Source organism: Orcinus orca, chromosome X (genome assembly GCF_937001465.1).
Source record: "Orcinus orca chromosome X, mOrcOrc1.1, whole genome shotgun sequence".
In the NCBI taxonomy this organism is placed as follows: Eukaryota; Metazoa; Chordata; class Mammalia; order Artiodactyla; family Delphinidae; genus Orcinus; species Orcinus orca.
In genome coordinates, this window is record NC_064580.1 from 114,525,599 (window position 1) to 114,547,985 (window position 22,387).

A 22,387-nucleotide genomic window follows, 5' to 3' on the forward strand; every position below is an offset into this window, starting at 1 on the left:
CCGCCCGCCTGCCCCCGGCAGCGCCAGCTGACCCGGCGGCCCAGGCCTCTGCGGCGGGCAGGCCCTCGCCGCGCCCAGCGCCGGGCACACGCGCGGCGCGCCGAGGGCATGGCGCCGGCGAGGGGGCTTCGGGCGCCCGAACGGCAACTCCCGCCAAACTCCGCCGGGCAGTGGAGCGGCGCGCGGGCGCTCCCGGGCTGGGAGGCGGCACGCTGCCGCCCTCGGCCGCCCGGCCCCGCCCCGCCCGGCCAGGTAGCGTGGCACACCACGCACCGGCCCCGCCGCCGCCGCCGCCGCCGCCGCCGCCGCCCTCACCTGGTCCGGCGCGCGCCGCTCCCAGCCCCGGACGCGTGGGAATGGGGCTGCGTGCTGCCCCCGCTCCCGCGCCCAGCCCGGGACTCTCTGTCCTCCGCCTACTTCTCGCTGCTCCCGGAGAGCGCCAAAAAGTCGCGCGCCGGATCCCGCTCTGAGTGCGGGCACTTTCTTCCTGTAGGGCGCTGTTCCGTCGCCAAATATATTCTTTGTGTGGTTCGTTCATTCGTGCTCGGTTCTCCCGGAGCGAAGCGCGGGCTTTATTCTCAGGGGGTGTGGCGCCTTTTCCCCCCAACCCGCCGGCCCAGCCCCCGCTGCAAAGGCTTTTTATTTCATTGTTAAGGGAAGGGGAGGGGGGACAAATCATAAGGCTCAGGTTTTACAAAAGCGAGAACAAACAGAGCTTGCACACAGCCCCGGAGGGGGCGGGGGAGGGAGGCAGCAAAGTTTCTAGAGCTGCAGGAACAGAAGTGCCAATGAGAAATGCAGTGTGGTTCAAAGCTGTACTTTTATAGTCACTTTGGATACAGGTAAGGTGAAATAGGTAATTCCAAAAATGACCTTAGTGAATAAATATGTCGCCCCACTGAAGGCAAAAAAAATATATTTATATACACACCAATACTCAACACCTGCCTTCCTGGGTCCTGTCCCTTCTATAAATCCTTTATTTCCCTTTAAGACGCTAACCTCAGAAAGGGAATCATTGATCTGTGCGAATAGTTCCCCCTCTCTAACGGAGTTTGAAGGGTAGGAGGAGCCCTAAGGTAGGGTACCAGATACTTTTGAATGACAAATGTACAAAGCAAATGCAATTATATATTTTGACTTAAAATAATGTACATCTGGATAGCTAAATTACAAGTTTTGATTTAATGCAAGTGTAATAGGAACACCAGCTGTCCCTTAATTGGAGCCCCACAATAATAAACGCATGCTTTTATTTAATCTTAGGAGGACAGTTGTAGCTGAAAACACACACATATGCAGGATCCTCAGTGACAAGCTCATAGCAATTCATGGGCTGCTTTCCTGCAATGAACTGCTTTACCCCAGTACAGAGTTCTACATGCTCGGCAGAAAGTGCAAAAACATTACAGGAGATATTTAAGCAGCAGTGAGATAGAAGAGTGGAGTGAATTCTCAGGCTCATTACGTTTTAAAAAATTCTGCCCGACTGATCCAAATAGAATTCTCCAGCTGATATTAGGCAAGAAATCAATCACTGTTAAATGTGGGATAATAGGAGCAGTTTGTGCTCTTTAAATAATTGAGAAAAACCCTTTGTGGCATCTAACAAACACTGTGAAAGTTATCAGGACAACGTGCAGGGGCGGTGTCTGATAGGTTTGTAATAGTGGGTAGAATCGTAGCATAAGTCAAACAGAAGGCAGGAGTTTCTAGTTATTTGAAAAAAGGGAAAAAAGACACTTTCATTCCTAACCACCTTTCCCCACCTCCCTTCCAACTTGCCAAATGACCTGCCCTACTCTAAAAGTCAAAGTTGGCTGACATATAGGAAATGGCTTTTGCAGTCCAGGAACTGCCATAGCTAAAAGTAGGAGGTGTTGGCTACCACAGTAGGCTGGAGAGAAGGGCAAGGCTGAATTATATAACTTTATACCCAATGATCTAACAAATGAGGAACTGTTATCACAGCGAGTCAACAAAGGAGTCTTTATGCTAAACATAACTTGGGTCAACACTGGTTCCCTTACCTCTGCCCACCGTGGCAAACCACATCTCCTGTGGGACACTCTGGCTTTCCCTAATCCCACACAAGCTGGCTTGATTTTGTTGTTATTGCATGGCTGAAATAATTGTTTTATCATAAATTTCAAGTCACAAGTAGGTCAGTTTGCTGGTTCTCAGCATAGCACAGCTTCAACACTGTCTCTTGCTGGAAATTTCTGACCAGTGAAAGTTGCAAATGAGACTTTATTATTCTCTCTTTTCCACACTGAAGGGGAGAACAACCTTATAAACAAATTTGAGCCTGGTAAACTGTCCCCCTTGTATCCAGGGTGGTGTGACAAATGAAGCTAGGCAAATTTCCATGCCACCAGGTCATTAGGGAGTGTTTTCAAAGGCAGTAGGAAATTGCTGTTCCCTCCCCTCAGCATTTTAAAAGGGCCCATTTGCTCTCTGGGGTAGACTCACCTTGGAATTACTTTCCACTTTAGTGGAGTGGGTAGAGCTAGACAACGTTTTCTTTTCTTCTCTTTTCCTTCGGCGTGATTGGGGTCACGACCCAGGAAAAATCAAGTTGTGTACTCACTGACCCACTAGATGAGTTCTGAAAACAATGTATGTACATTATAGTCTCTGAATAACTTACACTTCTCTCGTTGCATTTTGGGACAGCCTCAGAACCACTGCTCCTAATGGATCTTCAAAGGTCAGTGCTTCACATTACTTGGATTTAAATTTTCACTCCTGTCCCTCTCCCTGCAGCCAGTCAAATACAGCAGGTAAGCAAACATTTAAATACACTTAGGGAATGTACTCTCGTTATGTCTTAACACACATACAGATGTAAAGCTAAGACTGTAGGTAAGGATGCAGCAGCCTCTCAAGTGGCCTGTTCTTCCAATAAATCTAATTAACTTGGATGGATACAGGAAAGAATTCTAAAAGTTATGTAATGGTTTAGTAACAAAAGGATTATTGTAATCCATCATCAAACAAATGTTGCTGTGTTTTTAAAGATGATGAAAAGTAAAACGCTCTCAGATATCAGTGCCCCATGGTTTTGAGGGACTTTTGAACTCTCAACTTATTCTACCAGAATTATGTTTTTACTCCTCTGCGAAGGCACATAACTCATTTATTATTCTTTTTCAAAGATGGTCAACTGATGCTACAGTATTGGACATGCGGGCAGGGTCGTGCTATGCACAAAAATGTGAAGCACCTCCTTTCTCTTTTGAACCTGTGGAATTATTGTCACCACCTAATGTCATTAGCAAATAGTCCTGTTTGCTGCTGCTGTTCTAGCAATGGCTCCACAGCCTGCAGCCCCACGACATCATTTGTGGCCATTCCATACAGAAGCCTCTGGCTATTTAAGGGTGGTTGAAGGGCTATAGACACTGATTATTAATCCATTTCTGACAAGCCTTTTCCATTTTCCATTCAGAGCTGGGAATTGGGGGGTTGGGGTTCACACAAAGGTTCTGATTAGATAAACAGGAAAAAAAGGCAGCAGACTCTCATTTTTAAAAAGGTTTAGACAGTCAAATAAATGTCAGCTTCCAAGGTAACCCCTTTGTAAAATGATGCAGACTGTATTTCTTACAGAAGGAGTGATGAGGCCATCCAATAACTAGTTGCATCTTGAAATCATTGCAAACATAGATAATGACTAGATCAACATTCTCAGGTTGCAGAGAAAATTTCTGAAATTCATATTTTTCTTTCACTTGGACAAAACTGTCAGAATTATCTGAATACGTTCTAATAAACGCAGAAGAAAACAGGAGAAATATTAAAGACTCACACGCTCCAAAACACACCCAGGCCAGATGGATTTATAAGGTGATTTTCTTCCCCAGGCCTTTGAAGGATATGTTATACAAATTATCCTTGAGTACTGAAACGTATGGTATATTTCTTAAAATTCTCTTCAGAGGGAAATGTGGTAAGACTGATACAGATAAAAACGATACAAAAACGTAAGAATAGATTCAAAAGATAAGAATGATATAAAAAAGAAAAACACGGCTTATTATCACTTAAGCATATGATCTTTATAATAGCAGCCATTTACTATGGAACTACTCCATGCCAGCCACTGTACTAAGCATTTTTCACAAGTTAGCTCATTTGATCCTCACAATAATCTCTATAAGGTAAATATCATTATGTCCCCATGTTAAGAACAGGAAAGTGAGGCTCATCCAAAGTAACGAATTAGCAAAGCTATTAAGTGGCAGAACCAGGATTCAAAGTTAGTTGTCTCTGCCGCTTATGCAGAGACATGGGGTGATTATGGGGTCCAGCTGGATTTGAACTCAGACACTTGCTATGCCATACTGCCTCTCACTGATATGGTCATTTTAATCAAAATGATGCCAATAAAATATAGAAACTTACTAAAATCATTTTAAGCCTTGATCAAATATTGTTTATCCCAGATATGTAAAGATGATTTAGTCAAAAATATCAATATTATGGAAAAATGTATGGTCATCTCAGTAAATGCCAAAAAGGCATTTGAACCATATGCTAACACATATATATGTGGAATCCAAAAAAAAAAAAAAAAGGTTCTGACCAACCTAGGGGCAGGACAGGAATAAAGATGAAGATGTAGAGGGCTTCCCTGGTGGCGCAGTGGTTGAGAGTCCGCCTGCCGATGCAGGGGACACGGGTTCGTGCCCCGGTCCGGGAAGATCCCACATGCCGCGGAGCGGCTGGGCCCGTGAGCCATGGCCGCTGAGCCTGCGCGTCTGGAGCCTGTGCTCCACAACGGGAGAGGCCACAACAGTGAGAGGCCCGCGTACCGCAAAAAAAAAAAAAAAAAAAAAAAAAGATGAAGATGTAGAGAATGGACTTGAGGATATGGGGAGGGGGAAGGGTAAGCTGGGACGAAGTGAGAGAGTGGCATGGACATATATACACTACCAAGTGTAAAATAGATAGCTAGTGGGAAGCAGCTGCATAGCACAGAGAGATCAGCTCGGTGCTTTGTGGCCACCTAGAGGGGTGGGATAGGGAGGGTAAGAGGGAGGGTGACGCAAGAGGGAGGGGATATGGGGATATATGTATACATATAGCTGATTCACTTTGTTATAAAGCAGAAACTAACACACCATTGTAAAGCAATTATACTCCAATAAAGATGTTTAAAAAAGGCGTTTGATAAAATCCAACTCCTTGTTATGGTTGACATCTTTTAAATATAGGAATAGTGAACTACCTCTTTAACATGATAAAGGATGATAAAGAATTAATCTGCCTATTGGAAAAACAAAGTCATTTCCTATAAACTGGACCTAAATAAGGGAGCTTTTACTCATGTATAAGCTTAGTGTTTCTGGAAATTCTTGTTTTGGTAATAAAGTATGAAAATAAATTAGAAGTGGGGCTTCCCTGGTGGTGCAGTGGTTGAGAGTCCGCCTGCCGATGCAGGGGACACAGGTTCGTGCCCCGGTCCGGGAAGATCCCACATGCCGCGGAGCGGCTGGGCCCGTGAGCCATGGCCGCTGAGCCTGCGCGTCTGGAGCCTGTGCAACGGGAGAGGCCACAACAGTGAGAGGTCTGCGTACCGCAAATAAATAAATAAACAAATTAGAAGTAAATATTGGAAAGGAAGAAACTAAAGATAGAGAATTTTTAGATAACATTAGTATATACCTAGAAAAGCCACAGAATTAACTTCAAGTGATTAGACAAAACTACAGAGTTCAGCACATCAAAATATCTATCAGTAAGGCAAAAAGGAGAAAAGGTAACACATTTCAATAAAGAAAAACACTAAAGTATTTGGAAATAAGTGTGAGAAAAAGAAATAATATGAAAACTTAATGGCAGAAATAAAAATATGGATAAATGTAAAGTCATGCTACATTTCTGAATGGGAAGACTGATAGTGTGAAGCTAAGACTTCTTCACAGATTGATTTATAGATGTAGACAATTCAAATGAAACTATCTCTTATTTCAAAAAAGATACCACATTCATTTGTAGTAACAATTGTGCATGACTATCCTAGAGAAACAAAAGTCTAAAAGAATTATCAAATATTAGAATGTGCTATAAATTAACACTAGTTGAAATGGCAGAATTCAGATGCAAATCAGAAATATCGATTAGTAAACACGAAAGTGAGACCACGAAAAGGCTCTAATAAATGTAAGAATTGAATCTGTGATGAACAAAGCATAACAAAACAATGGGAAAGTACCCATTATGAAGTAAATTCACCTGGGTTATCTGGTCATGGATATGGAGAGGAATTAACATAAGGCTTTATCTCTTACCATATATAATGATTCTTTCTACATGAAATAAAAAATTAAATAGTTAAAGAAAATTTTAAAAATTAGGAATTGACTAGAGTATTTAACTTAACTATAGGAATTTTAAAAGTTTTGAAGTAATAGAAAACACTGCAAAGAAAAGACTGGTCAGAGAGGACAACATAATACAAAAATGTAAAACCATTATCGAAACTAAGATTAAATGGTGGAAACGCTAGGAAGATCATAGATATATGACTAGCATCTAAACTGTAGACAGAGGTGCTATACAGGTACAAGACAATTATCAGATACCCAAGGGACAAATGGTCAAAGAACATCATCACCCTAGAAGAAATCTATATTGTTCTAACTAGGAGACACCATTTGATACTTAATTTAATTGCCCCAAATAACAATTTATAAAACCCAATACTCTACAGGCTTTGGAAGAATAGGCTCATTCAAGTTGCTGATGGCATTGCAAATTGGGTCAACAGTCATAGAAATGTCCATAGTCCTGGAACAAGGAATCCCAATCCTGGGAAATTACTCTAAGGTAATAATTCAACAGAAGAAGAAAAAAGCAGCCTTAGTTTGAATATCAAAAGCCTTGAAGCAACCTAAATATCCAACAATAGGGGAATGATTGAGCTATTTATTATATATTAATACAACGAAATTATTTAAGCACTGTAGAAAAACAAAAAATTGTACAGGAAATAACATTAATAAAAGGTTACACTGCAAGATGAGATTTTCACTTTAATTGTATCCATGAGTATTCATAAGGATAATGATCAGGAGAGCCCAAAGATTTATATCTAGGTTTTTAAAAAGCTAATAAAACTGGGGAAATTTTAAAAATTTTATTATTTTTGCAAGCTAATAAAAACACTATTAAATTGGAGAAATATTTGACTTCTATTTCAAATAAACTGCTTCTATTTTTCTCACCTTCTGCCATTTCTTTCTGTCTTTCCCTGCATTTCTCAATGTCTGTTCTTTAACCTTCTATGAATATTTCTCTGGCCCTCTGTCTCTTTCTTCATTTCTCTCTATTTCAACTCTCTCTCTTTTCCTCTTCTATCACCCCCTTTACTCCACCATTTTTCTTTTTATTCTCCTTAGCTTTTTCTGTGCTTCTGCTCTTCGAATGGTTAAAAGAAGAGACAGCAATGTATTCTATTTGTTTTACCTGTTGAAGTAAACATTGTTTTTGTTCATTTTAAAAGTGAATGAGAGAAATTCATTAGGTTTGAATTCCCTTTTAAAAAGGCATCCAAATTGAATTGTCTTTTAATGATGTATGCATGACCAAGGCCAAATCAAATGCTTCTACAAGGCCTTAAACGATGTCAAGTGGAAAACACTCCATATCATAATTTCATTAGATTTATCACCACAGAAAGAACAATAAACATAAATATGAAAGATTTATATTCACATGTATAGGAAACCCTTGCTATTCCAATTTTCAAGGTTTCAAATATCTAACTTTTAGTCATGCTAAAACATGCTCTAACCTCCATGCAACATGTTGATACAATAATTACAATCTCATTGCATTCTGCATTCGTGATATTGTGAATAAAATATGGTTATGGACCGGTACCCTTAATCATGGAACCTGGGATGATACTGAATGGTAATGAACAAATGCAGAGAATGGGCAAGAAGCTAAAAAATATCTATTGGTAATATAGTAACCTTGGACAAGTTATTTAATCTCTCTCAATTTCCTCATAAATAAATCCAGATAATTCTAGAACCTTCCTTGTAGCATATATTGTAGTAGTAAATATGACAAAGGGGGACTTCCCTGGTGGTGCAGTGGTTAAGAATCTCCCTGCCAATGCAGGGGACACGGGTTCGAGCTCTGGTCCGAGAAGATCCCACATGCTGCGGAGCAACTAAGCCCACGCGCCACAACTACTGAGCCTGCGCTCTGGAGCCCACGAGCCACAACTACTGAAGCCCGTGTGCCTAGAGCCTGTGCTCTGCAACAAGAGAAGCCACCGCAATGAGAAGCCCGCACACCTCAATGAAGAGTAGCCCCCGCTTGCCACAACTAGAGAAAGCCCATGGGTAGCAACGAAGACCCAACACAGCCAAAAATAAATAAACAAATAAGTTTACTAAAAAATATGACAAAGGTTTGAAAGCCCTTACAGGGCCTGCAACATAGTAAGTGCTCCATTAGTGAAAGAAGGTGGAGGCCATTGCAGGTTTGGAGGCATAGTGTGCACATTGGCTTAGAGGCAGGAATGCGGAGGGCTTGTCAGGGACAGTGAAGAGACTGGCTTGGCTATAGTCATACTGGAGGCTTAATTTGGCACATCTTCCTTTTACTTTTAGAAAATAGGATTAGTCACACTTCAACGGATCCTTATCAAACCTTCAGAGCAGCCACCAAGTTTAAGCATTCCTTCCCCTTTTGGAGTAGAGTGGGGAAGGGAGGGCTTGAGAGGCAGTTCCTTGTCAGTCTTGTGCAACACAGAAAGGAAGAAAGTGATATCAGCCCCAGAGTAACTCGGGCTCCTACTAGCAAGGTCAGAGTGCCAGATACGTGACCTGTCTCTGCCCTGCCAAAGAGGGGGACATGGCATGAGAATGTGTGTCTCAATGGTGAGTCTCTGTGAGCCAGTGACTATGTCTGGTCCATCTGCTGATGCTATTCAGAAAGGGGGAACTTGAATTTGGGATGCTGATGAGTATAATATGATGATTAAAGGCATGGATCCTACAGCCCCACTGCCTGTGTTCGCAAGTTACTTCCCCTCTCTGTGCCTCAATTCTTTTTTAAAAACTGGAGACAATGATAGTACCTACTTCGTGGCGTTTGTGGTGAGAATTAAATAAGACAACATATGTAAAGCACTTAGAATGCTGCCTACCAGATCATGAGTGCTGGCTATTTTTATCCATGGACAAATAGCTCATTTCCCAGCTTCTTCCTGGGTCCAGAGGGGAAACATCCCAAATACAAAAGAAGAGGATCATGGGTTTTTCCCTTTAAATCACACTTGGGTGGGGCCTATTAAAAGCCATAAGACAGTGGCATTGGCACCAGGCAGATTTTGTAAATGGCCATAGAAATCAGACGAAGGCTAATCCTGAAAGCCTGGGTTGGAAGGGGGCATTCTCTCCCTCCCCAGTCTGCAGTGAGACCTGAACTTTCCTGCCATCATGCCATAATGTCTTCAAAACCCCCTCTCGAAATGAACAAATTACCCAGGAAGAATAACACATTAACCTGTTAGCTTGATGAACACTTTAGCACAGGTTACTTTTATCAGATTATTTAGCTCCTGGAAGCTGGACCCTGAAGCCAGCAGATGAAGGATGGCTAAACGGTGCTGGGAGGGAAGAAAGAGGGAAAAGGAATCTGGAAGCAGCCTGAGGGCTGCTGAGGACTAAAGCTGGACGAATCCAATGTCTGCATGGGCCCCTGGATGGAGCATAGAACTCCCTGACCCCTACGGTCTTCCCTACTCCCTTTATCCTCTTTTATTTTCCTCTTCTCTTTTTTTTTTTTATGTGTGTGTACCATACATCACATAGCACAGGGCCAGGCACACAATCAACAGATATTTATGAAGTACCTGCTGAGTAAATAAATGCCTATAGTGGACAGAAGTCTCCAATTGCTGCAGGGATGTGCTATCTTGAACACAATTAGCTATGGTTCTATATCTACTGACTAGGAGGGCTTATATTCTGGAGGTTTACCTGCTCCATACGGTGAGGCAGGCACTTGAGGCTGGGAACTAACATGTACTTACTAAGAGAGTACTCAAAAAACAAGTGGGATATAGTGATGGGCTCGAGAATCAAGCAGGGGTAGAAGATCCAGGAAGAAAGGCAGTACACATTCAAGAAAATACCAAGTCAGGATTCCTTCCAAGAACCAGGAAAAGGCTGAGTTTCCAAGAGAGAGGAAATTAAGAAGAGCAGCAGCTTTTTATTGAGTGCCTTCTTTGTGCCAGTCACTTTTACTGACCTTGCCTAAATTATTCCTCACAATCGGACCAAAAGGAATTATTGTCTCTATTTTTTAAATGGGAAAACAGATAATCAGAAAAGCTGGGCAAATTGTAGCATACTGTAGTGGCTAAGTGCATTGACTTGGATCTGAACTACCTGAATTTGAATCCTGGCTCTGCCACTCATTAGCTGGGTGGTCTTGGGCAAGATTGTTAATCTCTCTGTTCCTCAGTTTCCTCTTCAGTAAAAATGAGAATAATAACAGTGCCTACTTCCTTGGATTATTATAAGGCTTAAATGAGTTACAAAGCACTTACAGCTGTGCCTGCCACATATGGAATGTTACATGAGTGTATGTGAAATAAATAAAATAAACTTGCCCATGTTTATGTGACTAGTATGAGAAAGAGGCAGGACTTGAGCCCAGGTCCAAAACCTTCAGTCCTAGCACAATTCTTAACTCCTCCATGGAACCCAAATCTTACTTTTCTTCAAGGACTCCTTGAAGTCCTCAATCCCCCAGAACACTTTCCCTGACCACTCCCTACTTTGACTTACAGCTTAATACTCAGTGACAGACTGCTTGCCTAATGATTTGGGGGTTTTTCCTGCACGTATCTTGTTTTCCAAACTAGCTTATACAGCTCTTCTTAAGGATTTGATTTACCTCTTTTTATGCCGCAAAGTGCCTAGCATTTCTCTGTGTTTTGAATTGAAATCTTGCCCACAGCTCTTGAGACAAGTGGTGGTCTTACAAAGTTTTGAGTGGGACAAGTGTATTGCAGGTCATAATCATTCAGGAGCCTTTGGTGTATGAAGCACACATTTTCCACATCTGCCCATTTGTTTTCACAGTTTTGGTTTCACTCTAACCAGCGGATGTAGAAATGATACTATGGTTTCTAACCTATTCAATATAAAGTTTTAGCATGTCTTTTCTGTGGGATTTTTTTTTCTTTTTACCGGTACACGGGCCTCTCACTGTTGTGGCCTCTCCCGTTGCGGAGCACAGGCCCCGGACGCGCAGGCTCAGCGGCCATGGCTCACGGGCCCAGCCGCTCCGCGGCATGTGGGATCTTCCCGAACCGGGGCACAAACCCGTGTCCCCTGCATCGGCAGGCGGACTCTCAACCACTGCGCCAACAGGGAAGCCGTCTGTGGGTTTTTTTTAATGATTTTCTCAGTTGTTATCATTTTAAAGCATTTGCTGAAGTGTAGTTAATAAGAGATAGAGACAGAGAAACAGAGAAGCAATATGGTACCACCAAAGTTCCAGTAAAAACATAATTTTCTGTGTTATCCCTTTCCAGGCATATGGCACTGAGTCATAAGAAATAATAGCAATGGAAAATGGCCAAATGCACACTGGTGTACTTGAGCTAAGTACAAAAGGAGATATAGAGTTATTTTTAAGATACAATCTATTTCTAAAGTGCTTTCTGAGCCTTAAAGGTACTGTACAGTCATATCTCTGAAAGAAAAGAGAAATGTACCTAAGTTCTAAAAACACTTGCTGAGACAATAAATGAATGTGCTCGATTTCCCTGATCAGAAACCTTCATTCCAGTTTGATGCAAGCCATAAATGAAATGACTTGGTTGATTATAAGTCAGTCCCCCATGAACATTTGTTTACATCTGAAAACCACTACACATAATTGCTGTCTCTGCTCAGGGGAGGCCCAGCTGGAATTACAAGAAGTGTTGCAAGGTTCTACTGAGGTGTTATCACCAGTTACGGCATGAATCTGGCACCACATGTCCACGCTGTCTGTCTTGGCAGCTGGATCCATCAGTCTCCCTCTTTCACACAAGTAAAATTAGCCAAAAAGACAGCAGAAGTCTTGGGAAAGAGAACATAGAGCAGTAAATAACATTCAGATCAGGCATATCCTCTTTGCTCCTGACACATAGTCTGAGACACAGTCTGTAACACAGTAGTTAGCATGTTCTTTCAAAAAGCCAGTGATAGTACGTTTTCATTGTCAAAGAGGAGGGCTTGGAGAAAAGTCAAGATCAAGGATGTACCATAAATATTGATTTCCCAGAAAAATTACAATTGGCAATTTTTCTTAATCATCTTTTTTACCTTTTATTATTGTGAAAGCAGTACAGGTTTGCTTTTTCTAAAAGAAAAACAATTTATTGAGTTATGTTTGACATAATAAGCTGGACGTACTTAATGTATACAAATTGATGAGTTTGGGGATAATTTATATATCCATGAGACCACACCACCATCAGGGCCATAAACATATGCATCACTTCCTTAAGTTTCCTCTTTATTTTTTATTGTTGTTGTTGTTTTTGTTTGGTGGTCTTACTATAAGATCTACCTTCTTAGCAAATTTTAAGTATATACTACTGTTAGCTACAGGCACTATGCTGCACAGAAGATCTCCAGAACTTATTTTTCTCACAAGCTTTGTACCCTTTAACTATCACCTCCCCATTTCCCTCTCCCCACAGGCCCTGGAAACCACCATTCTACTCTCTGCTTCAATGAGATTCAATATTTTACATTCCACACATAAGTGAGATCACACAGTATTTGTCTTTCTCTGTCTGACTTATTTCACTTAGCATAGTTCCCTCAAGGTCCATCCATGTTGTAGCAAGTGGCAGGATCTCCTTCTTTCTCCTGGTTCAATAATATTCCCTCAAATATGTATGCCACCTCTTCTTTATTCATTCATTCATTGATGGACATTTAGGTTGTTTCCATATCTTGACTATTGTGGATAATGCTACAATGAACATGGGGATGCATATATCTCTTCAAGATGTTAATTTCATTTCCTTTGGATGTTTACCCAGAAATTGGATCACTGGGTCATGGTAGTTCTTTTTTAAATTTTTTGAGAAACCTTCATACTGCTTGCCATAGTGATGGTACCAACTTATGTTCCCACTGACAGTGCACAAAGGTTGCCTTTGTTCCACATCCTCATCAATACCTGTTATCTTTTGTTGTTGTTTTTATTGTTGCTTTAATAATAGAACATCCTAACAGGTGAAGGTTTTGATTTTAATTACCTTGATGATTAGTGATGTTGAGCACCTTTTCGTATATCGTTGGCCATTTGTATGTCTTTTTTAGAGAAATGTCTACTCAGGCCTTTTGAGCATTTTTAAATCAGGTTATTTGTATTTTTTTTGCTATTGAGTTGTATGAATTCCTTGTATATTTTGGATATTACCCTATCATCAGATGTATTGTTGGTAAATATTTTCTCCCATTGCATAAATTTTCCTTCACTTTATTGATTGTTTCCTTTGCTTTGCAGAAGCTTTTTGTTTGAGGCAATCTAACTTGTTTATTTTTGCTTTTTTGCTTTTGGTTTCATACCTAAAAATCATTGCCAAGACCATGTGAAGGAGCTTTCTTCCTATGTTTTCTTCTAGGAGTTTTACAGTTTGTGGTCTTAAGCCTTTCATTCATTTTGAGTTGATTTTAGTGTATTGTATAAGATAAGGGTCCAATTTCATTCTTTTGCATGTGGGTATCTAGTTTTCAAAACAACATTTATTGGAGAGACTATCCTTTCCCCATTGTGCATTGTTGGTACCCTTATTGAAAATTCATTGATCATGTATGTGGGTATTTATTTCTGGGCTCTCTATTCTGTTTCATTGGTCTATGTGTCTGTTTTGAATGCCAGTGCCATATTGTTTTGATTACTATAGCTTTGTAATGTAATTTAAAATCAGTATGTGTGATGCCTCCAGCATTGTTCTTCCTGCTTAAGATTGCGTTGAATACTCAAGAAATTTTGTGGTTTCATACTAATTTTAAGATTGCTTTTCTTATTTCTGTTAAAAATGCCATTGGAATTTTGATAGAGATTGTGTTGAATCTATAGAACACTTTGGGTAGTATAGACATTTTAATAATATTAATTCTTTGTTCCATGAGCATGAGATATCTTTCCATTTATTCATGTCTATTTTAATTTCTTTCATCAACGTTTTATAATTTTCAGTGTACAGATCTTTTACCTCCTTGGTTAAACTTATTCCTAAATATTTTATTGTTTTGGTGCTATTGCAAATGGGATTGTTTTCTTAATTTATTTTTCAGATAGTTTATTGTTAGTGTATAGAAATGCAACTGATTGTTGTATGTTGACTTTGTATCCTGCAATTTTACTGAATTCATTTATTAGTTCTAATAGTTCTTTGGTGGAGTCTTTAGGGTTTTCTAATATAAGATCGTCATATGCAAACAGAGATCATTTTAATTCTTCCTTTCCAATTTGGATGCCTTTTATTTTTTTTCTTGCTAATTGTTTGGCTAGGACTTCCAATACTATGTTGCATAGAGGTATTGAGAGTAGGCATCCTCATGTTGTTCCTGATCTTAGAGGAAAAGTGCTTTTAGCTTTTTGCTATTGAGTATGATTTGGCTGTGGGCTTGCCACTATGGCCTTTATGTTCAGGTATATTCCTTTTGTATCTAAATTGTTGAGAGTTTTGTTTTTTTTTAATCATGAAAGGGTGTTGCATTTCTCAAATGCTTTTTCTGCATTTATTGAGATGTTCATATGATTTTTATTCTTCATTTTTTTAATGCGGTGTATCACCTTAATTGATTTGTGGATGTTGGACCACCCTTGCATCCCAGGAATAAATCCAACTTGTTCATGATATATGATTCTTTTAATGGGCTGTTGAATTTGACTTGCTTATATTCTGTAGAGGATTCTTTGCATCTATGTTCATTAAGGATATTGATCTGAAATTTTGTATTCTTGTAGTGTCCTTGTCTAGCTTTGGTGTGAGGGTAATGATGGCCTTGTAAAATGAGTTTGGAAGTGTTCCCCCCTCTTCAATTTTTTGGAAAAGTTTGAGAAGGATTGGATTAATTCTTCTTTAAATGTTTGATAGAATTCATTGGTGAAGCCATCTGGCCCTGGGTTTTCTTTGTTGGAAGGTTTTTGATTACTGATTCAATCTTTTTACTATTTATGCTATTGGTCTGTTCAGAGTTTCTATTTCTTCATGATTCAGTCTTGGCAAGTTGTATGTTTCTAGGAATGTATCCATTTCTTCTAGGTTGTTCAACTTGTTGGCATATAATTGTTCATAGTAGTCTCTTCTTATGATCCTTTGTATTTCTGTTTTACAAGTTGTAGTGTGTCTTCTTTCATTTATAATTTCATTTATTTGAGCCCTCTCTTTTTTTCTTAGTTTAACCGAAGGTTTGACAATTTTGCTTATCTTTCTGAAAAAAACCAACCCTTTCATTTCATTGATGTTTTCTAATATTTTTCTAATCTCTACTTCATTTATTTTTGCTCTATAATTGTTATCGCCTCTCTTCTGCTAACTTTGGGATTAGTTTGTTCATCTTTTTCTAGTTCCTTGAGGTGTAAAGTTAGGTTGTAAATTTAGATCTTTCTTTTTTCTTCATATAGGCATTTTTCACTATAAAATTCCCTCTTAGAACTGCTTTTGCTGCATCCTGTAAGTTTCATTATGCTGTGTTTCCATTTTCATTTGTGTCATGGTATTTTTTAAAAATATTTTTAAATATTTATTTATCAAACAACCCATACATTGTTAGTATAGACATCGTGCAAGGTTAAAACATATTCAAACATCAAGATCCACATTCAGGGTTTCCCTGGTGGTGCAGTGGTTGATAGTGCGCCTGCCGATGCAGGGGATGCAGGTTCATGCCCCAGTCCGGGAGGGTCCCACGTGCCGCGGTGCGGCTGGGCCCGTGAGCCATGGCCACTAGGCCTGAGTGTCTGGAGCCTGTGCTCCGCAGCGGGAGAGGCCATGGCAGTGAGAGGTCCACGTGAGTTCTAGAGGCTGGAAGTCTGGGGTGAAGGTGCCAGCGTGGTTGGGCTCTGGGAAGAGCTTTCTTCTTGGCTTGCAGATGGTTGCTTTCTTGTTGTGTCCTCACATAGCAGAGAAAGAGAAAGAAAAAGAGGAATAGGAAGAGGAAGAGGAAGAGGAGTAAGAGAGAAAAAGAGAGAGAGAGAGGGATAGCTGTGTCATTGTATCTTTTTAATCTTCTTTTTGATTTCTTCTTTGACCCTTTGGATGTTGAGGAGCATGTTGCTAAATTTCTACATATTTATGAATCTAATCATTTTTACTGGAAAAAAATTAGTCTATTCCATTTGAATGTGGAATGATTATGGGAGAGTAACATGTAACTGCTTCTTTATTAACAAATTTGAATTTAAAATAAACTTGTTTAATGTCTGTAAATTAGGGATATAATATTATATACCTCAAGGGTAGTTGTGAGGATCAAATGAGTTTACAACTTTCAGAAGTTATAGAACGCTGTAAGCGCATAGAAAGCCCTATGTAAGTGTTTGCCATATAAATAGAAAAATAAAATCTGAGAAGAAAAAACTAATAAACATTGTAATCTTTCATTTTTTTACGACTGTTGTTCACATGTAAATGACAGTATGTAAAAAAGGATTTTTGTGGTACAGAATTCCTCTCATCGCCTAGCTATATAATATAGATGCATGACATATTCAATTCCATATTTTACACACATGCTTTTATTTTCTATTTGTAATGTGACCTAAAAGATGTTAAATCTTGCCTTGAGAGTCTGTATCATTGCCTCCAGCACTACCGATTTATTATATATTCCATATTCTTAGAAAAATCATCAACCATCTTATTCCCTCTGATATATGCATCTTATCTCTAAAAGGGATATGGGCCTATTTCACAAATATGCTTCGGAAAGAATTGAGCTAATTATTCCTTACCCTTGTCTTTATTATTAACAAGTAATGATAAAAACAGGTTACCAGATTGGTTCTGTTGTTGCTGTTATTTTTCTTAATGTTCAAACCTTGTGAAACAAAACCCTCTGATGAAGCCTTCATAAAAAGAGTCCCTTGAACTTGGTCATGTAAGTAACTTGAGTAACATTTCCAGAGGGTGTCACGGTTGGGGAATGAGGTGTTTGGATTAAAGTAGGAGAAAGGAAGACGCTTCTCGCTTTGTGGAGTAAAGCTGCTCCCTACTGATCCTACCCCAGCAGAGTGGACTCCTCTTCACTTCCAGATGAGGGTGGCAAGTGCACTAATTGGTCTAAGCTCTCAGCTATGGATGTTTAGAAATACAACTCTTTACCAACCCTAAGACTTCGCTCTTATAGCTATGCCATCACCCCTGGTGACAGCTCACTTAGAAAGAGATCTATGAAGATCCAAAATCTAGGCTGTCTTGGGTAGATCTGGCTAAGCAGAATAAGCCCGTGGAGAGGTAAAAGGAAGAAGAGGTAAAAGGAAGAAGAGGTAAAAGGAAGAAGAGGTAAAAGGAGAGGAAGTACTGATCTTCCCTCTAATCATTCTCTCTAGCATCCTGTGTTCCACAGGAGACTATAATTTTGTTTCTGTGTAGTTCTTTCAGTGAGTGGTTCAGGTATCCTCAAGTATGTATAGGAAGAAGGCCAAAACTTGCTATTACTGTGCTGACGTGTGACACCAACAAGGCTTTAGGCAGCTCATCTCCCTTCTCCAGGCTTTGTTTTCTTCATCACTAATGGTGTCACCTGCTCTTTGGATTATTATTATGTTTTAAACTTAGTTAGGCAAAAGTGATCATTCTCCCTAGGCTACAAACTCTTTCTGAGCAGGGACAATGTCTTACTTATATTTGGATCACTGTCACTTTGAATGTAGTGAGCGTTTTAAAATGTTTGGTGAATAAATGAATGAAAGAAAGAACAAATTAAAGAACAAAAGAATAGTGAAAAGGGTTGGACTAGGTATCTTCTGAGAGCTCCCCATGTCATGCTGAATCAATAACTCCCCACACCAATGAAAACCAAATTTTGTATGGGTCCAAGAATAGATAACAGAACGATTCAGAAGAACATAGGAAATTATAGGTGAGTTCATTAAATCTCTCATATTCCTTTTGCCGTCTTCCCCAATTCTCACACCCACTCTTTGTCCCCTTCATCCTAAAGGCTAAGATTTGCTTTCCTATTTTCTAAGGCAAACAGAGAAAAAAAATTGACATTTGCACTTCTCCACTGGCCTGTGTCACTGTTTACTCAAAAAAAAACACCACTTTCTAGTGCCGTAAAGACAGTCCATGTATGATGCAATATGTCTTTGGTAAATGCAGCCCTTTTTATACTAATCTGAACCCTTTCCCTCAGGTGCACAAAAACCCATAATGTGCCACAACCAGCAGAAGAAAGCCACAGAATCCCTTCAGTTCCAAAACCCTTGATGGTTGCAATTAGCATATGCGAACTATTTCTAAGCAGCTTCAACCTTTCCCCCCAGTGTGGGAAGACTTAGGCAGCCAGCTTGGGAACGCAGGCATCCTGGGCAGTGCTTCGCCAGATTTCACCTGCAATGGAAACCTCTGCCAGTTGCTTGAAGGTTCTAGTTGCCTCGGGGAGTGTGACTATAATACTGTTTAGACCTTTACGTTTTACACTAAGGTCAGGGGAAAAGGCAACTTTTAAAATGGCATATACTTAAGTTGTACATTTATCAAAGTTTTTTTTCTTATATACTTCTGGTATTATGTGAAATTGAAAAGCTCCACACATTCAGGTAAAATAGAAGACCTCATAATGCAGGTGATTTTGAGAGAGAAAGAGAAGGGAAATGCGGAGATATCAAAGGACTCTTGGTTTCTCTTAATGCTGTTTCCAAGAAACAATTCCTTTAATTGACCTAGAAAGGAAGACCAAGGAGGACAGTATGAGGAAAGGCAGTGGAATTTAAATCGATGGTTCATAATAATGTGTAATGAATGACTAAGGCTTAGATCAAAGCCCAGAAGGAAAAGAGCAGTCCATCCTTGGCTGTAAAAGTCACAAGTCAAAATGTAAATTTGCGGTGGCCCTCTCTGGACAGTACCATCCCTCTGTATGGCTCTTTCTCTTTTAAGGAAACATATGCCACAGAGCAAACTCGAATCACTCGTGGACATTCTTAAAGGAGTAGCTGTGTGCTCCTTTGCTGCATAATGGTTCAGGAACTGAGCCTCCTGACTGTGTCATTGCATAATATAATAGAAAAACCCAAAGCTGGCAACCCAGGGTTTGTAGCTTCTAAGAACCCTAACCAAGTCTAATTTCTATATGCTTGCACTTTCCAGACAAAGCATTAGAAGGAGCGGCATCAGGGCTTCTTCACAAGAGTATGAAAATCTGGTGACCCTCAGGAAAGGCACTGAAAGTTTCTCTCCTTCTCTTCGTCCCACTCCTGCTGTGCCATGTGCTGTGTGCAAGTGGGCTGCATGCCCTGCCACCAAGAGTTGGCTGCATTTCAGTGGCAAAGAAGATGCCACAGAGCTGTGACTACTCCTTACTGCTTCTGAATATGATTTCTCCTGAATCCCATTACGTATTTTTCAGCATGTTTCAGTCACTGGACCCTTAAAGTCCTTTTTCACACAGTGGCCACCCAGCATTAAAAGGATGCTGAATATTGCCAATTACATTTGTTGCTCAGTCCTGAACTGAGTTCACCGTTCCTACTAGCGCAGTATAATCTGCATGAAAGCAGATTTTTTATATTTGGAAGATTTGGAGTAAGTTACCTAAATTTTGAGATTCCTCAATCCAATCAACAGAGATGCTTCATTAAGATGTTTCCTATATCAGTAGGACATTCAGTTCATTCTTCATTTTGATCCAATGCCTACTAAGGGGACTGAAGAGGCTATGTGTTATTTAAGTAGGCAAGGCCTAGGGTTTTCAAAATAAGTGACTCCTACTGAGTAGTTGAAACCTTTGTTCTACAGAAGGTGTGGTCAGTGAAAGTAAAATTATACTTAAATCATCAGCGAACAGGCTTGTCCCCTACCCTGTAATGACCACTGCCTGCCTAAAAAGCAATGAGACTACTGTGTTTCAGTAGTGACTTTTGTCTTTCAGAAGTAACCTGTTCAATGCCAGTATTTCATATTTTGGAACACCTTGGGAGAAATGCCTTTGGAGCTAGTATCTGAGTCATACAAGAAAAGCACACTTATACCTTCAGATCCACACCTAATCCTTAAACAAAAACAGCATTACCCAGTTTGATCCACCCCACAATTGCTCATAAGACTTGGCTTTCAAAGACCGTATGCCCTTTCCAAAGATTAAATCCATTCTCAAAAGACCAAATTTTTATACCACTGAGAGTCATAAGAATAGGCCCTGAAGGCAGTTCCCAAAATAGTGGGTCAAAATATGGGGAACCCCAGAATCCTACTGGAGTAAATGCGTGGTCTCCAAAGGGACAACCCTCATTTCTATGTTTAAAATATAGAATGTTACTTAAATAGTGAGGAAGGGGTAAGAAACCTCAATTTAAAGTAGATTTAAAAAATCTAGGCTCCCTCATTTTTAAAGACAAAAATTGGGGTTAAAAACATTGATTTCAAAGGGCTACTGTGATAAATAAATGAGATAGATGGATCCATTTTATAGACCCCAAAGTAGACATTCAGGAATAAGATGGATGTGTATGTAGACAAGTAAGCATAAGTATTTATACATAAAATCAAATCTATTATATTCCTGTCTTATATCCATAAGGGAAACACGAGGAAGAGTTAAAGAGGATAGAAATGAAAGGAATGAGCATTTGAGTTTAGATAGATTAAAAGAGTAGAAAGGTGAATGTAGTTTAAAAGTAGAATAGGAAGGCTTGAAATTTACTAATGATTCACTTTTCCTATCTTGATGCCAAATGGCGCTATTAAAAAATAAGGTTAAACCCTTGAAGAAGAGAGGACTACATTTAAATATAATGAAAAAGGAATTCTCAGTAACTGCTAATGGTGCCTAATTACTCCCAAATTGACTTAGGATTTCTTATTCTTCTTATACTGGTATTTCAGTACAAAACACATTTAACCAAAGGAAGCTAAATGAATGGAGTAGCTTAATTTTAGTTCATTTGAACAAAATTTTACTGGATGAATTTCCTTTGCAGAAATATAACACTTGATGCCACTCAAGACCCTTAAAATAAAAAGTAGAATACAGAATTTATCACAAATCTTTGAGTGAATGATTTGTTTTTAATACTTTTCTTTTCCTTTTCAAACTATACACTCAAAGAATCACAAGGATATTTCTCAAGTTAAACTCATCTCTAAGTATATTGGTGGTAGGTAAAAACTCAATTAATTGGAACTCAACCAGTTAGAACTCTCAAGTTACTGGAATGTTACTGTTATTAACTTGTACTCAGAAGCAAGTAACAAAAAACAAATGAAAGTCAGCCAATTTAGTTAACAAATACTCCCAAATCTTTTGGAATGGAGGGTCTCTTAGTTTTACACTGAGCCCCAGTTTTCTACAATTTTCCTATGATAGCTATATAAGAAAATAAAGAAAGCAATAAAGGTTTATGAAACACTTTCTGTGTGCCCATCTGTGTGGTCTGGCCCTGGCTAACATTTTGTATTTATTCCCTCACATATCCTCTCTTCCAGTCATCCTGAACATCTGCCATTTCGTTTAATCTTGACAATAACTCTGTTTTAAAAAGTCACATATTTTAATTTTACAGATGAAGAAACTAAGGCTTAGCGATGTTAAGTAACTTGTCCGAGACCATGAAGTTAAGTCACTTGTCCAAGTTCACATAGTTAGCAGTAATAGGCCTCGTATTTGAATCCAGGTTAGTTACACACCTTAGCACATATTTGAATGATGACCCTTGAACATTGTAAAATCCTCAACCAGCGTAAAAATATTGTATAGGCATTCATTAGTATCTCTGTCCTGAGTGGCCTATGAAAGTAAATTTATATATATAAGAAATATTTTCAGCAAAAGATGAAATTAAAACGGCCTTCCATTTAAACTTCAGTTAACTATGGTTTCTTCTAATTCTAAAATTCCAAGTTAAAAGAAAAACGTCCATCAATTAACAAAATAAAGTTATTCATATGGAGTAAGTACCCATATGATCACAATGCAATAATATTAGACATTAATAACAAAATTCTCTCAAAACTTGATACTTAGGAAAATATTTAAATGTCCTTACAGAATGAGTCAAGTAACATCAACAGAAATGACAGAGTGGGGGCCTCTGAAATTCTTTCCTAAAAACAATGAAAAAACTGGCAAAAGCTTTCAGAAACAGCTTTTTCAGAACTCTGGATCGCTGA

At 39.4% G+C, this 22,387-nt stretch overlaps 1 protein-coding gene across 1 annotated transcript in view; it reads right to left on the reverse strand.

The window, feature by feature from the left end:
- Nucleotides 1-539, reverse strand: part of MBNL3 (muscleblind like splicing regulator 3) — a 127,759-nt gene extending 127,220 nt beyond the window's left edge. The window contains exon 1 of the mRNA XM_033416215.2: nt 316-539. The gene's annotated coding sequence lies outside the window, so the exon portion shown is untranslated. The remainder of the gene's footprint in view (nt 1-315) is intronic.
- Nucleotides 540-22,387: the final 21,848 nt, after the last annotated feature.